Below are 14243 nucleotides of genomic sequence, written 5' to 3'. Positions count from 1 at the left end.
GTGTTGGCCAATTTCTCCATCAGCTAAATGGCCATGCTGTCAGGGATTATGGGGGCTGTAGTTTTCCCCATTTCAGAAGGTGCCAGTTTGATGAAGTTTGGTGATGTTTAAATTTTTTAAAAATAAGCTGGAAACCAGCACCTGGAATTGATAATGAGCAAAAACAGATGGCTTAGATAGATATCCCTTACCTTCCTGCTGCTCCCTGGTGTGTGGAAAACGGGATTGGCAGGAGAAGAGAAAGAGAAAGTAAGAGAAAGAAATGGATATATACATTAGTGCATCCATCCTTCAGTGTTGACCCAAATATGTGGACATACTTATACTATATAATATAACCATGATATAGTATGAGTATGCCCACAGTCAATCAATGGCCATGGTTTGCTTACTCTAAAAGTCAGAGAATTGTTTTGGTAAATAAAACCCTTGATTCCATCATTGAAGTTTTATAGGATGGGAGCAATGGCAGTCAAACAGACTTGAATATTTCCAACATGCTGCATTTATGTCTCCTTTAAGGACCTGTTCCTAAGTAGATGACCCATGAACGGTACCTAGACCACTGAGGAACTGTTGTTGTTGTTGTTGTTGTTGTTGTTGTTGTTATGTTTATGTTTTTTTATACCTCACTTTTTCTCTCCACAATACTCAGAGCAGCATGGTTGTTGCATGTCTTCCCATCATTGCTACTCCTATGTTTTCTGCAAATTGAGACTATTTAACACTGTACAGATATAGAACTACACCCAAATACCTGGGATTCACTCTGGACCGTGCTCTGACCTACAAGAAGCACTGCCTGAATATCAAGCAAAAAGTGGGTGCTAGAAACAATATCATACGAAAGCTGACTGGCACAACCTGGGGATCACAACCAGACACAGTGAAGACATCTGCCCTTGCGCTATGCTACTCTGTTGCTGACTATGCATGCCCAGTGTGGAACACATCTCACCACGCTAAAACAGTGGATGTGGCTCTTAATGAGACATGCCGCATTATCATGGGGTGTCTGCGCCCTACACCACTGGAGAAATTACACTGTCTAGCCCAGGGGTCCTCAAACTTTTTAAACAGAGGGCCAGGTCACGGTCCCTCAAACTGTTGGAGGGCCGGATTATCATTTGAAAAAACACGAATGAATTCTTATGCACACTGCACATATCTTATTTGGAGTGCAAAAAACACTTAAAAACAATACAATAATTAAAATGAAGAATTTTTTTTAACAAATATAAACTTATTAGTATTTTAGTGGGAAGTGTGAGCCTGCTTTTGGCTGATGACATAGATAATTGTTGTTGTGTGCTTTCAAGTCATTTCAGTCTTAGTTTGACCCTGAGCGAGGGCCGGGTAAATGATCTTGGAGGGCCGTATCCGTCCCTCGGGCCTTAGTTTGAGGACCCCTGGTCTAGCCGGTATTGCACCACCTGACATCTCCCGGGAAGTAGCAGCCAATAGTGAAAGGACCAAGGCAGTGACATCCCCAGCTCATCCCTTGTTTGGGTATCAGCCAGCATGTCAACGACTTAAATCAAATAATAGTTTTCTAAGATCTACAGAGACACTTGCTGGGACACCCCAGCAAGCAAGAGTCCAAAAGTGGCAGGCTCAAACCCAGAACCTCAATCAATGGCTGATACCAAATGAGAGATTCCCCCCTGGGCACACAGAAGACTGGGTGACTTGGAAGGCGCTGAACAGACTGCGCTCTGGCACCACAAGATGCGGAGCCAATCTTAAGAAATGGGGCTACAAAGTGGAATCTATGACATGCAAGTGTGGAGAAGAGCAAACCACTGGCCACCTGCTGCAATGCAACCTGAGCCTGGCTATATGCACAATGGAGGACCTTCTTGCAGCAACACCAGAGGCACTCCAAGTGGCCAGATACTGGTTAAAGGACATTTAATCAATCAAGCTTGCAAACTTTGTGTTTTGTCTGTCTGTCTGTCTGTTTTGTTAAAAATGTAATACAACTGTCTGGTTGCTCCTGACACGAAAAATAAATAAATAGAACTACACATTCACTTTAACTGCCATGGCAACATCCTATGGATTTCTGGAATCCGCACTGTAGGGAGGGAATTTAGAATTATTCTGTAGAGAGCTCTAGTGGCTCACCAAACTACAGAGCCAATGGTTTCAGAGTGAGCTTGTTCCTGCATCTGGAATACAAACCAGTGGATTCAAATGACATATACATTAAGAAGAACTTCAAATACCTATACATTAAGAAGAACTTCTTTGCCATAAGGGCTTTCCAAATGTGAAATAGGACTCTTGAAGAATGGTGAACTCTCATGAAGGTCTTAAAACCAAGACTGGATGGGCACTTTTGTAGAGGGCTCTAGTTGTATATGGCAAGGTGTTGGGCTAGATTTGATCCATTCCAGTTCTATCATTTAATGATTCTATCAGTCATAATTAACACTGGAAAAACTTAATAAATTACAGAAATACTATAATTTAGTTGGAGCACTGTTACAGGGGGACAAAGGAATTGATAGCTAATAATGGGTTATGCCTAGCAAAAGTAATTTTCTTTTCTGCACAGTAAACACCGTGTAATTAGTGTCAATGCAAGTATGCTGAACATTCAGAAAAATGGGAGAAATGGAGAGGCCATGTCACTTCACCATCCCTGTTCAACTGTTTGGGTCAATTTCATACATTTTGGTTGAATTTCCCCAGATGTCCTTGAAACCATAACACTTAAAACTGGGCCCAGTTTCAAAATTCAAAGCTGCAGTTTCAAATGCCTCTACTTTCAAATGTGATTATTGGAATCTACATTGAAGGAGCCATTTGAATCTTATGTCTGGCAAGTCTGTGAATATGTAAAATATGACGTAGATGGAATAATTCACCCCATTATTCTAACCTCTCTGGATCTAATTGTATCTGTAAGTGGATTCTCAGAGAAAGCAAATTGATATTTCAGCTTGCTTGAATACCTCCCCCACCAAAAAATATGAAATATGTGTGGGTGCTTTCATTACCACACATTTGTGACCATGGTCCAGAGTTGGTGTTACTTACTCCTCATACTCAACTTCTTCCTCAGACATGATGACAGATTCTGTTTTTCACCTGGAAGAAAAGAAATGACAGTTCATGCTTTTGTGGAAAGGGCATACTGTTGCACTCTACATCAGGAACACCTTTTCACCCAGCATCAGAGTCCAGTATTGGCTAACTAGGTAAATGGTAAAGGTGTCCAAATCTGGGGGTTGGTGCTCATCTCCATTTCTAAGCTGAAGAGCCAGCCTTGTCCATAGACACCTCTAAGGTCATGTGGCCAGCATGACTGTATGGAGTGCCATTACCTTCCTGCCGGAGCCATACCTATTGATCTACACACATTTGCATTTTTTCAAACTGCAGAAGCTGGGGCTAACAACGGGAGCTCACCCTGCTCCCCAAATTCGAATCAGTGACCTTTCGCTCATCAAGTTCAGCAGCTCAGCAGTTTAACCCACTGCACCACCGGGGGCTTGTAGTGGTTAACTACAGAGGTTTATCTACAAGTTTATTTACAAAAGGCATATACAAAAAAGAAAAATGGCATTCCCAAAAAGGCAGTACAAAAGGTGCTATAAAATAGCAATAGTCCAAAGATATCAAGATCAATAGTCCAAGATTGTAATGTCCATGAAATCCAAGGTTGAAAGATACATGAAATCCATACAAGCAAGGTGCATAAAGTCCAAAATAACAAGGTACATGAAATCTAAAATCACAAGATACTTGAAATCCAAGAGTCAAAGCATAGGCCAAAAATCTATAGCATGAAAACAGGAACTTAAGCAAGGCAAATGCCTATTCAGGAATGTAGTCAACTTGACACTTATTTATGAACTTGATTATAAAACGAAGTTGTCTGCTCTAAAGAGCCCAGGAAACCGCATCTAATTTAAGCTCAACCCTGACCAAACAGACATTAGATCATCTTTTCTGCACCTGTGTTTCAAGGACTGTTTCTCACAAATTCTTTCTGACCTTCTAATTAACCTCTCCTTAGCTCATTCTCAGCAGAACTCTAATCTCATATCACAGAACAACTCCCCATCTTCTGAAGGCTGAGAAGACCGGGCAGGCTGATTCTCAAGAGAAACATCCTTTATCACTTCTGCAGCTGATGGCCCTAGACTGTTTCTGTGATCAACGGCCTGCATTTCTATCTGTGTTTCAACCAGAGGAACAGACACAGATTCAGTGAAAATCTTATCCTCTGAATCAGAATCCCCAACATCCCCAGCATCTTGCTGCTGAACCCCAACACATACTATGGAGTTACCCTATATACTCACGTACAGGTCTAGAAATTTTGCTCAAAAATTCAGCCCAAAAAACCTGGGTCCACTGATCCATGGACCAATGTGAGTACTATGGCTTTACTCTTATCAAAAAAGAGTAGCGGCAGTGGCCAGGGAGGTAGTATTGATGCTGTCCCCTGTTTGTGAAAAGACCCTCGACGTATCCATCAGTCATATCAAAATCCATAATTTTGGCCCCCTAATCTGCCCTCGATTTATACATGAGATTAATGTATACTTAAATATATATGGTAAATTTCAGGAACTCTTTGGCAGTGATTGCTTGTGAATTAACAGCTAAATATGGATGTCTTTTACCGGCTTAAGGAAGGGGCACTTTTTATTAAAGAAATGTCATATTGGCTTATCTTCAGGCTACCCAGTCAGGACAACAATTAAATAGGATATGACGGCATGCTTAAATCACAGGCCAAGGTCTCTCATTCCACACTTTCTAGCTGATGTTCCTGAAAGCTCCTGCTAATTCCACATGGAATCCCATTCCTTTTATGGTATGGGTCGCAGGAAGGGTGCCGTGAGCAGACAAGGAAGGATAATGATCAAACTCTGCAGGCGGGATCTGTAGGAACAAGGTTAGGAGGATAATAGTTCCCTATTGTCCATCATCGTTTATTTTTAACCTTTGTAATCCATAAAGCTCAAAGTGAAAAGGAATGCAAACCCCTTCCCTATGTAGGAAACGGTGGCTGGCTTCCATCTGGATATCCTGAGGGGGAACTACAGAGGCAAACAATATTCAAAAGTATTTGGCAAATTATTCCAACCCCCCCCCCCCCCTCCCATGTTTTTCGAGTATCGAGGGCCCATCCACACAGTCATATAACCAAGAATATCAAGGCAATATCTGCTTTGAACTGGGTTATCTGAGTCCACACTGCCCTATAACTCAGTTCAAAGCAGATAATGTGGGATTTTATACAACTGTGTGGAAGGGGCCTGAGAAACCCCAATGAAAAGAATCCCTTGATTGACAAGACATTTTGTAAATCAAGACAGATTCCGCACAAAATTCACATGTGGCTATTTTGCACAGCTTTTTCTAGGAAGGAGCCATTTTTTCTGCATGGAAAATAAAATTTCTGGATTGAAATATTAGGCTCTTCTCAGAAGGAGCCGTTTCCTGCCTGGAAAGCTGGGAACATTAAGATCGTCTGGGGAGGCCCTGCTCTCAATCCCGCCTGCGTCACAGGCGCGCTTGGCGGGGACGAGAGACAGGGCCTTCTCAGTGGTGGCCCCTCGGCTATGGAATGCCCTACCGGCAGACATCAGACAGGCACCTTCGCTGCTGACGTTTCGGAGAATGGTTAAGACCTGGCTTTATGAACAAGCGTTTGGTTAAGCAGTGCAACCAATCATAGGAAGACGGTAAATGGAACATAGGAATGGCACAAGGATTATGAGAATGGATCTGATTTCAACTGAGGCGTTATGTTATGTCTGTTTTGTTGATCTGTCTTGTTGATTGTTAACTGTTGTGGATTGATGCTGTTGATCCTGTTGTTGCATTGTTATGTTTTAATTGCACTGACACTGTTTGACAATTGTACCATGTAAACCGCATTGAGTCGCCTGTTAAGGGCTGAAAAATGCGGTATAGAAATAAAGCAAATAAATAAATAAACATGCCGTGCAAAATTTGTATGTGGTTGTTTTGCACTGAAAAATGCTTTTTCTGTGTAGGAGACAGTTTTTATCCAGAAATAATATTTTTATACAGAATGACTTTTCTGTCAGAAAAAAATACATCCTGCAAAGAAAATTCTGTGCTATTGAAGGCTTTCATTGCCTGAATCACTGGGTTGCTGTGAGTTTTTGGGGCTGTATGGGTATGTTCCAGAAGCATTCTCTCCTGACGTTTTGCCCAGATCTATGGCAGACATCATCAGAGGTTGTGAGGTCTGTTGGAAATGAGGCAAATGAGGTTTATATATCTGTAGAATATCCAGGTTGGGAGAAAGAACTCATGTCTGTTTGAGGCAAGTGTGAATGTTGCAATTGGCCACCGTAATTAGCATTGAATGACCTTGCAGCTTCACTGTGAACTGCCTTGAGTCCCCTTCATGGTTGAGAAGGGTGTTATACAAATACAGTGAATAAATAAATAAAGCCTGTTTGGTTGCTGCCTGAGGGGATCCTTTGTTGGGAGGTGTTAGCTGGCCCTGATTGATTCTTGACTAGAATTCCCCCCTTTTTTAGTGTTGCTTTGAAGACTCAAGGGCATTCAATGCTAATCAAGGTGGCCAATTGCAACATTCACACTTGCCTCAAGCAGACAAGAGTTCTTTCACCCACCCTGGACATTCCACAGATATATACATAGTTTCCATAGTTTCCAACAGATCTCACAACCTCTCAGGATGCCTGCCATAGATGTGGGCACAACGTCAGGAGAGAATGCTTCTGGAACATGACCATACAGTCCAGAAAACTCACAGCAACCCACAGAAAATTCTGTTTTCTATGAGAAACAACCATGTGTAGATTTTGCTCAGATAAGTCCCAAATTGTGAATAGGCCTTGAAAACCTACGGAAGTATGAACAGTTCCACCAATGGTTAGTTGCTTCCTTGTCAGTTATGACAGAATTAGTCACTCTGAGCTTTACTCCCAAAGGAGTTGTCCAAGTTACTTGACCCCATCTCAAACTACATTTGATACTTTAGTTTTTTTAAAAAAAAAAAAATCAGATTAAATCCAGCAATGGAGGCATCATTTCACAGACAACGAATAGTTTTCTTTCTTTATCCCCAAGAATTCTAGGCTATGAGATGGTAGGATGCTTGCAAGGTGCATCTACACTGTAGAATTGGTGCAGTTTGACACCACTTTAACTGTTGTGGCTCAGTGCTATGGAATCCTAGGAGTTGAAGTTTGATGAATACCAGCACTCTTTGGCAGAGAAGGTAAAATACCTCTCAAACCTCAACTCCCTTGATCCCATTGCATAGAGTCATGTCAATTAAAATGTGCCAAATGGCATTAATTCTATAAGTTCGATGCCCCCAAAGTCGCCATGTCATGTCATGGTGACATAGGGACTTGAACATGGTTGTTCCTGTTCCTAACCACTATAACCACATTGAGTATTTTATACATAAGGAAACTAGCTTGCTTTCAAGCTGAGAAGGAATTTGTTTACACTGAGATTAAATATTCTACCAACAGCCGTGCATCTGATAAGGTATCAGCATTCATGTATGCATGTCTGACAATACATACGGTTCTTAACTGTTTATTTTGTATGGCTAGTTTCCAAAGTAAATCTGCAGTGACTGGGGTTAAAGGAGTGTCGTAATTACAGGAACAGAATACTTTATTGGGGTCTCAAACAAATAATATCACCTACTGTGATTTGCTCAAAGACAAGTGAGGCTCAGCCTGAACTGATACCTGGCAAGAGGTTCTAGGAACTGAGCCATTCCTAGAGCTATAATGCCAAACCAGGAAGCAAAATGGGAAGTATCTGATCAAAATGTGAAACATAGGGGAATGGGAGAAGGATTTCTGGGAGAGTGCCATGATCACGAATATTTCCATTTGTATTCTGCAGGATGTTTAGTTATCAGGGAGAGTCAAGATGGTCACCAGAGCATAGCGCCTGCCTATTTTGTGGGTGGTTGTCATTCTGGAATCCTATGAAAAAGATTGCCAAGGGCTCTGGTCCTCTATTATCCTGCTCAGGTCTTACAAACTGAGCACCATGATTTTTATTGACATAGGTTTCCCCTTGACGTTAAGTCTACAATTCTGGGTAGTGGCGCTCATCTCCCTTTCTAAGCCAGCATTGTCCGTAGACACCTCCAAGGTCATGTGGCTGGCATGACTGCATGGAATGCCATTACCTTCCCACAGAAGCGGTACTTATTGACCTACTCACATTCACATGATTTCGAACTGCTAGGTTGGCAGAAGCTGGGGCTAACAGCAGGAGCTCACCCTGTCCATGGATTTAAACTGCTGACCTTCCAATCAAAAACCTCAGCCTGGCGGTTTAACCTGCTGCATCACCATGGCCGGTGACAACATCCATCTTGAATTTAACCTTCTCTTTTTCCTACTTTGGAAGTTTTTGAACAGAGGCTGGATGGCCATCTCTCAGGGGTGCTTTGAATGCAATATTCCTGCTTCTTGGCGGGGGTTGGACTGGATGGCCCACGAGGTCTCTTCCAATGATTCTATGATTCTACTAACTTCCTACTGATAGTGAACACTATCATCTTTTCCAGTGAATCACATCATCTCATGATACAGAATGACCAAGGGATGATTTAATTTATCTACTTCTGACAAAATTTGTCCTCTCTAGGCATTTTGTAGATCCTCTAGCACAGACATGGGCAAACTTCAGCCCTCCAGGTATTTTGGAGTTCAACCCCCACCGGCTGTTAGGAATTGTGGGAGTTAAAGTCCAAAACACCTGAAGGGCCGAAGTTTGCCCATGCCTTGTCTAGCACTACCCTATGGTGTTCTTGTGACAGAAGTTCTTCATTTCTGTAGGACACATTTTGTGTATCCATGTGAAATTTAGGCGCGTATTCCTTATAATACTGTACTGTATATCCAAAGGTTTGTCATTCATTTGTCTTGTAAAGTAACCAGCTCATTTGTCTTGTTAGGCAGCCCATAGTATCTGTGTATATCCAGCATCACATTTCAGATGAGTTGCTTTTTCTCTTGTTAGCTTTTTTCACCGCCTAGTTTTCATACCAGTACATTGATATCAGAAATACTACACCACAAATAAATCTGTTGTTGGCATCCAATATCTTTCCACTCGAGGATCTTATCTATTTTTTTCATTGATATTCTTCCAAGTCTTCTTTTTATTTCTTGACTACAGTCTCTATTTTGATTGGTTTTTGAGCCAAGGCATCGAAAAGCTGTATTATCATAGAATCATAGAGTTGTAAGAGACCTTGTGGGCCATCCAGTCCAATCTCCTGCCAAGAAGCAGGAAAATTGCATTCAAAGCACTCCAGACAGATGACCATCCAGTCTCTGTTTAAAAGTTTCCAAAGAAGGAGCCTTCACCACATTCTGGGGCAGAGAGTTCCACTGCTGAACAGCTCTCACAGCCACAGAACATTCTTCTTAATGTTCAGGTGGAATCTCCTTTCCTGTAGTTTGAAGATATTGTTCTGCATCCTAGACTCCAGGGCAGCAGAAAACAAGCTTGCTCCCTCCTCCCTATGACTCTCCCTCATATATTTATACATGGCCCTCATCATGTTGCCTCTCAGCCCTCTCTTCTTCAGGCTAAACATGCCCAGCTCTTTAAGCCGCTCCTTATAGGGCTTGTTCTCCAGACCCTTGATCATTTTAGTCGCCTTCCTCTGGACACATTTCAGCTTGCCAACATCTGCCTTAAATTCAGGTGCCCAGAATTGGACACAGTATTCCTGGCATCTTTGTTACCAAGTTCAAAGTTATGTAAATCATTTCTGATCATTGTGGCATAACACTACTTATTCACACTACAAAATTATAGTGGTATTATTCCCTTGAACAAATACAGTTCTATCTTATGGGATTCTGGGATTTGTAGTTTGGCGAAGTTCTGGTTAAGCATTCTAAATGTCCATGTCCAACTTCAGCTTCCAGGATTCAATAGTATGGAACCATGGCAGTTAAAGGGGAATAATAGTGCTCCAATTGTGCAAAGGGAACAGACTCCAGCTTAGTAGGCTGGTAAATCTGCTCTGGATTTGAACCAACCTTGAAGAGGACCTGTCCAAGGTGCTAGACCCAATCGAGTGGCCATCTCCTGAAAAACCTGGCACACAGTTTCCCTCTGTCCCAATTTGTTGCCTTTTGAGAGAAATTTACAGCCTCTGGACTCCTATACAGGAGCTTTTGGGGGCATTGCTTTTCTGTCCTTCCCATGTCCTTCAAAGCTTTGTTTGATGGAAGAGTGAATGTTTTGTATTCTCATTCTGAGCAGCAGCAGCTGTCCTTAAAGGTCACAGATATTGTTTCTCTGTGCCCCATTTGAATCCACTCCCTCTGTACCATTACTTTAAATAACTTTGACCCATCTAGGGTGGCATCTTTATACCATGCCAATCCCAGACCCATCAACTCCCTCTCTGCTACCCTCCAGTCTCCTCCAATGGGATTCCTTGCCACACAAAACAGATTTATTTAACTACAGGAGGTTTATGGAGACACTGAGTGTCTAGAGACTGAAATGTCCCAAATTTTGCACCTATTCTTTCTGATTGGGTGAAAGTATTCTGATCTGGGGAGCTGGTATAAAAAATGTCTAATTATACCAGGATCTGATAGAAAATGTTCTGGGATAAACAAACGATGCATGAATCTACAAAACAAGATTGGAAAGAATAGTAACAAATTCTGATACTTTATGGTCTTTTAATCAGTCTATATGGGTCCAAAGAGAGAGAGAGGGGTTGCTATGAGTTTTTTGGGCTGTATGGCCAAGTTCCAGAAGCATTGTCTCCTGACGTTTCACCCATATCTATGGCAGGATACCTTACGTTCCACCTAGGACCCTAAGATCATCCGGGGAGGCCCTGCTCATTGTTCCCCCATTGTCGCAATTGCGTCTAGTGCGAACAAGGGGCAGGGCCTTCTCTGTGGTGGCCCCCCCGGCTGTGGAACTCCCTCCCAAGTGAAATTAGATCCGCTGCATCCCTCTTGACCTTCCGGAAAAAAAGTAAAATCCTCTCGAGTAAAATTAGATCCGCTGCATCCCTCTTGACCTTCAGAAACAGGTAAAATCCTGGCTATAGGATCAGGCCTTCGTACATTAGGATTTTGTAGATTAGGCTGACCTGCTAACGTGATGACATATACAGAACTGATTGACTGCCCCTTGGATGATGATTTAAACCGGTGACCTCTGACTGCTTGATTGTTTTTATACTGTTTTATATTGTTTTATATTGCTATTATGATATTGCCGTTAAATTGTATATTTATGTTTTGATGTGGTGGCATGGGGTGCCAATTTGTTAGCCGTTCTGAGTCCCTCTGCCAAGGTTGAGATAGGACAGGATATAAAAGCCCGAAATACATAAATAAATAATTGTGAGGTCTGTTGGAAACTAGGCAAGTGGGGTTTATATATCTGTGGAATGTCCAGGGTAGGAGAAAGAACTCTAGGGACAGCTAACATTTCCCCAAAGGCTTTCATGGCCAGAATCTCAGGGTTGCTGGGATATATAAACCCCACTTGCCTAGTTTCCAACAGATTCCTAAACCTCTAAGGATGCCTGCCATAGATGTGTGAGAAACATCAGGAGAGAATGCTCTTGGAACATGGCCATACAGCCCGGAAAACTCACAGCAACCCAATCACATCACATTTGTATTCATCTGAAGAAGTGGGTTCCTATTCAGAAAGCTCATGCACAAATAAACACATTTAGTCTTAAAGGTGATGTTACATTTTTAGGGTTTGCATATATGTTATGAGTGCCATTTGGCCATTGGAAAGAATTGGGCTAGATGACCCCATCGAAATAGAATCTTTCCCAAGAAACTCAGGCACAAATAAAAACCATTTAGTCTTAAAGGTGATGTTGCAATTTTAGAAGCACTGATATGATTTTGAAGAATTCCCTCTCAGCATCCGGGAAGTTAATTGCATCCTTGTTTAGCTAAGGAACCTGAACTCTTTTATAATTTGTTTAACTATGCTCCTGACTGCACACTACCAACTGTATGCTGATATGATGTTATTTCTCTTGCCAACTTCCCTGTGAGTCCAACACAAAGTGTGATGTCTTCTTTAATCTCTCCTAGCAAATCAGAGCATACAAAGAAGATATCACACTTTGTGTTTGATACGTTTAACTCACAGGGAAGTGAGTTAAGAGAAATAATAGCGTATCAGCATGCAGCCAGAAGTGTGAAGTCAGGAATATAGTTTAACAAATTATAAAAAAAAGTTCAGGTTCCTTAGCCAAACAAGGATGCAATTAACTTCCCGGATGCTGACAGGGAATTCTTCGAAATTATATCTGTACTCTAAAAATGTAAAAAATTAAGACTAAATGGTTTTTATTTGTGCCTGAGCTTCTTGGGAAAGATTCTATCTAGATGGAGTCATCTAGCCCAATTCTTTCAAATGGCCAAATGGCACTCATAAGATATATGCAAACCTATAGTTCAGTCCTAAAGTAGGAGCTCCCGGTGATGCAATGAGTTAAACCCTTGTGCCGGCAGGACTGAAGACCTCAAACATAACCTCCAATATTTCATAGATGAGAACTAAGACATGTTTGCCCAAGCAACATCAACGTGGTCAAAATGGCAAAAGTTATTAGGGAGAAATAAGTTGCAAGTTAAGAGAAACTGCTGCATTTTGCTCTTGTCCTTTCAGCATACATAACTATGCTGAAACCCATTGTGCCCAGTGGCACAATGGGTTAAACCCTTGTGCTGGAAGGATTGAAGATCAACAGGTTGGAGATTCGAATTCGGGGAGAGCGTGGATGAGCTCCCTCTGTCAGTTCCAGCTCCCCACACAGAGACATGAGACAAGCCTCCCTCAAGGATGGTAAAACATCAAAACATCCAGGTGTCCCCTGGGCAACGTCCTTGCAGACAGCCAGTTCTCTTTCACCAGAAGCGACTTGCTGTTTCTCAAGTCGCTCCTGACATGAAAAAAGCATATGTAATAATTATAACACTTCGATACCACTTTAATTGCCATGGCTACATCCTCTGGCATCCTGGGATTTGTAAACCCAGGGAATTGTAAATTTAGAGCTCCACATGATGTTGGATTGCAATGGCAACAAGCTCTAGCCAACATCATCCAGAGTGAGAATATTGGGAGTTGCACTCCAGCAACATCTTCTGGGCTGCGTGATAACCACCCTGCACTAGAAAAATAATAGAAATTGGAAGAGACCAAAAGGGCCATCCAGTCGAAACCATTCTAAACTAGAAAGTTCTACACATCTAATGAAACTGAAAATCCCAAGATTCCCTAGGATGCAGTTTAAGTGGTATCAAAGTGCCATAACAGTGCACATATGAGTATCAAACATTTCAGCATCTCTGCCTTCTAAATCTGCTCATTTCTGTATGTAGACTATGAAAATCAAGCATTAATGCTCCCCCTGCCACCCCCCCCCCCCAACCTCATTACCAACTCCAATCCATGCAGATGTTGGCCTCACCTGAAGGTGGGAAATTCAGATATCTCTTGTTCCCTGAGCAAGGGCTGGCTGTGGCAAGAGCAGAGGGTGGGCAGGATAATGCGAGACCTTATAGCAAGGTAACTGGATACCCTCCTCTTCTCTCAGCCACCCTTCACATTTGTCCAATGCGAGAGGAAAGCGGTAGCAGTGTCAGTTCAGCATTGCATTCCTGGACGAATGTGTTCACAATCATGAACCAACCGAAGAAGCAAAAGAAGGGCTCTTCTCTCTTGTTGAAACCAGCTGCCAGTGACTTTCCTCTCTTCTTTTGGCAACCTTTTCAGAAGTGCCTTGAAAAGGACTGTATGTGTGTGTGGAGGAGAAAGGGAAGCGATGTGGGATGTATCATCCTAGAACAGAAGTGGAGGAAAGAACGGCCCACTTGGACCTTTTCTTTTGTAACACTCAAAACCCTTCACCAGTCTCCCAAAACCTAGTTTTTATGTTTTTCTTAATATTTTTGGAAGGGGCGGAAAAGGTGGCAATTGTATCCAAACGCATTTTTCTCCACAAAACCATGAAACTATCTCTCACCTCCCAGAACTCCTGAAATACCTTCTGCTTTCCTGCAATTCCTTCGGCTTTCCTCTATTTGCCCTCCAAAATGGCAATCAGAAGTAACAGGATGTCAGTTCCCTGGTTGCCATTTTGGAGAGAAAGCAGAGGAAAAAGAAGACATTTCTGCATGCTTTGACAGGTATGTGTGACACACTGAATGATTGGGGTA

At 42.1% G+C, this 14243-nt stretch overlaps 1 long non-coding RNA gene across 1 annotated transcript; it reads right to left on the bottom strand.

The window, feature by feature from the left end:
- Positions 1–172: 172 nt before the first annotated feature.
- On the bottom strand, positions 173–13777 carry LOC132779377 (uncharacterized). Its single transcript, XR_009631794.2, has 3 exons — positions 13496–13777; positions 3046–3096; positions 173–205 (listed from the first exon to the last, which is right to left on the bottom strand). It is a non-coding gene; the product is annotated as an uncharacterized lncRNA (long non-coding RNA).
- Positions 13778–14243: the final 466 nt, after the last annotated feature.

The sequence above is a fragment of the Anolis sagrei genome, chromosome 6 (genome assembly GCF_037176765.1).
Source record: "Anolis sagrei isolate rAnoSag1 chromosome 6, rAnoSag1.mat, whole genome shotgun sequence".
Classification (NCBI taxonomy): Eukaryota; Metazoa; Chordata; class Lepidosauria; order Squamata; family Dactyloidae; genus Anolis; species Anolis sagrei.
This window is presented reverse-complemented; position numbering and strand designations above follow the sequence as displayed.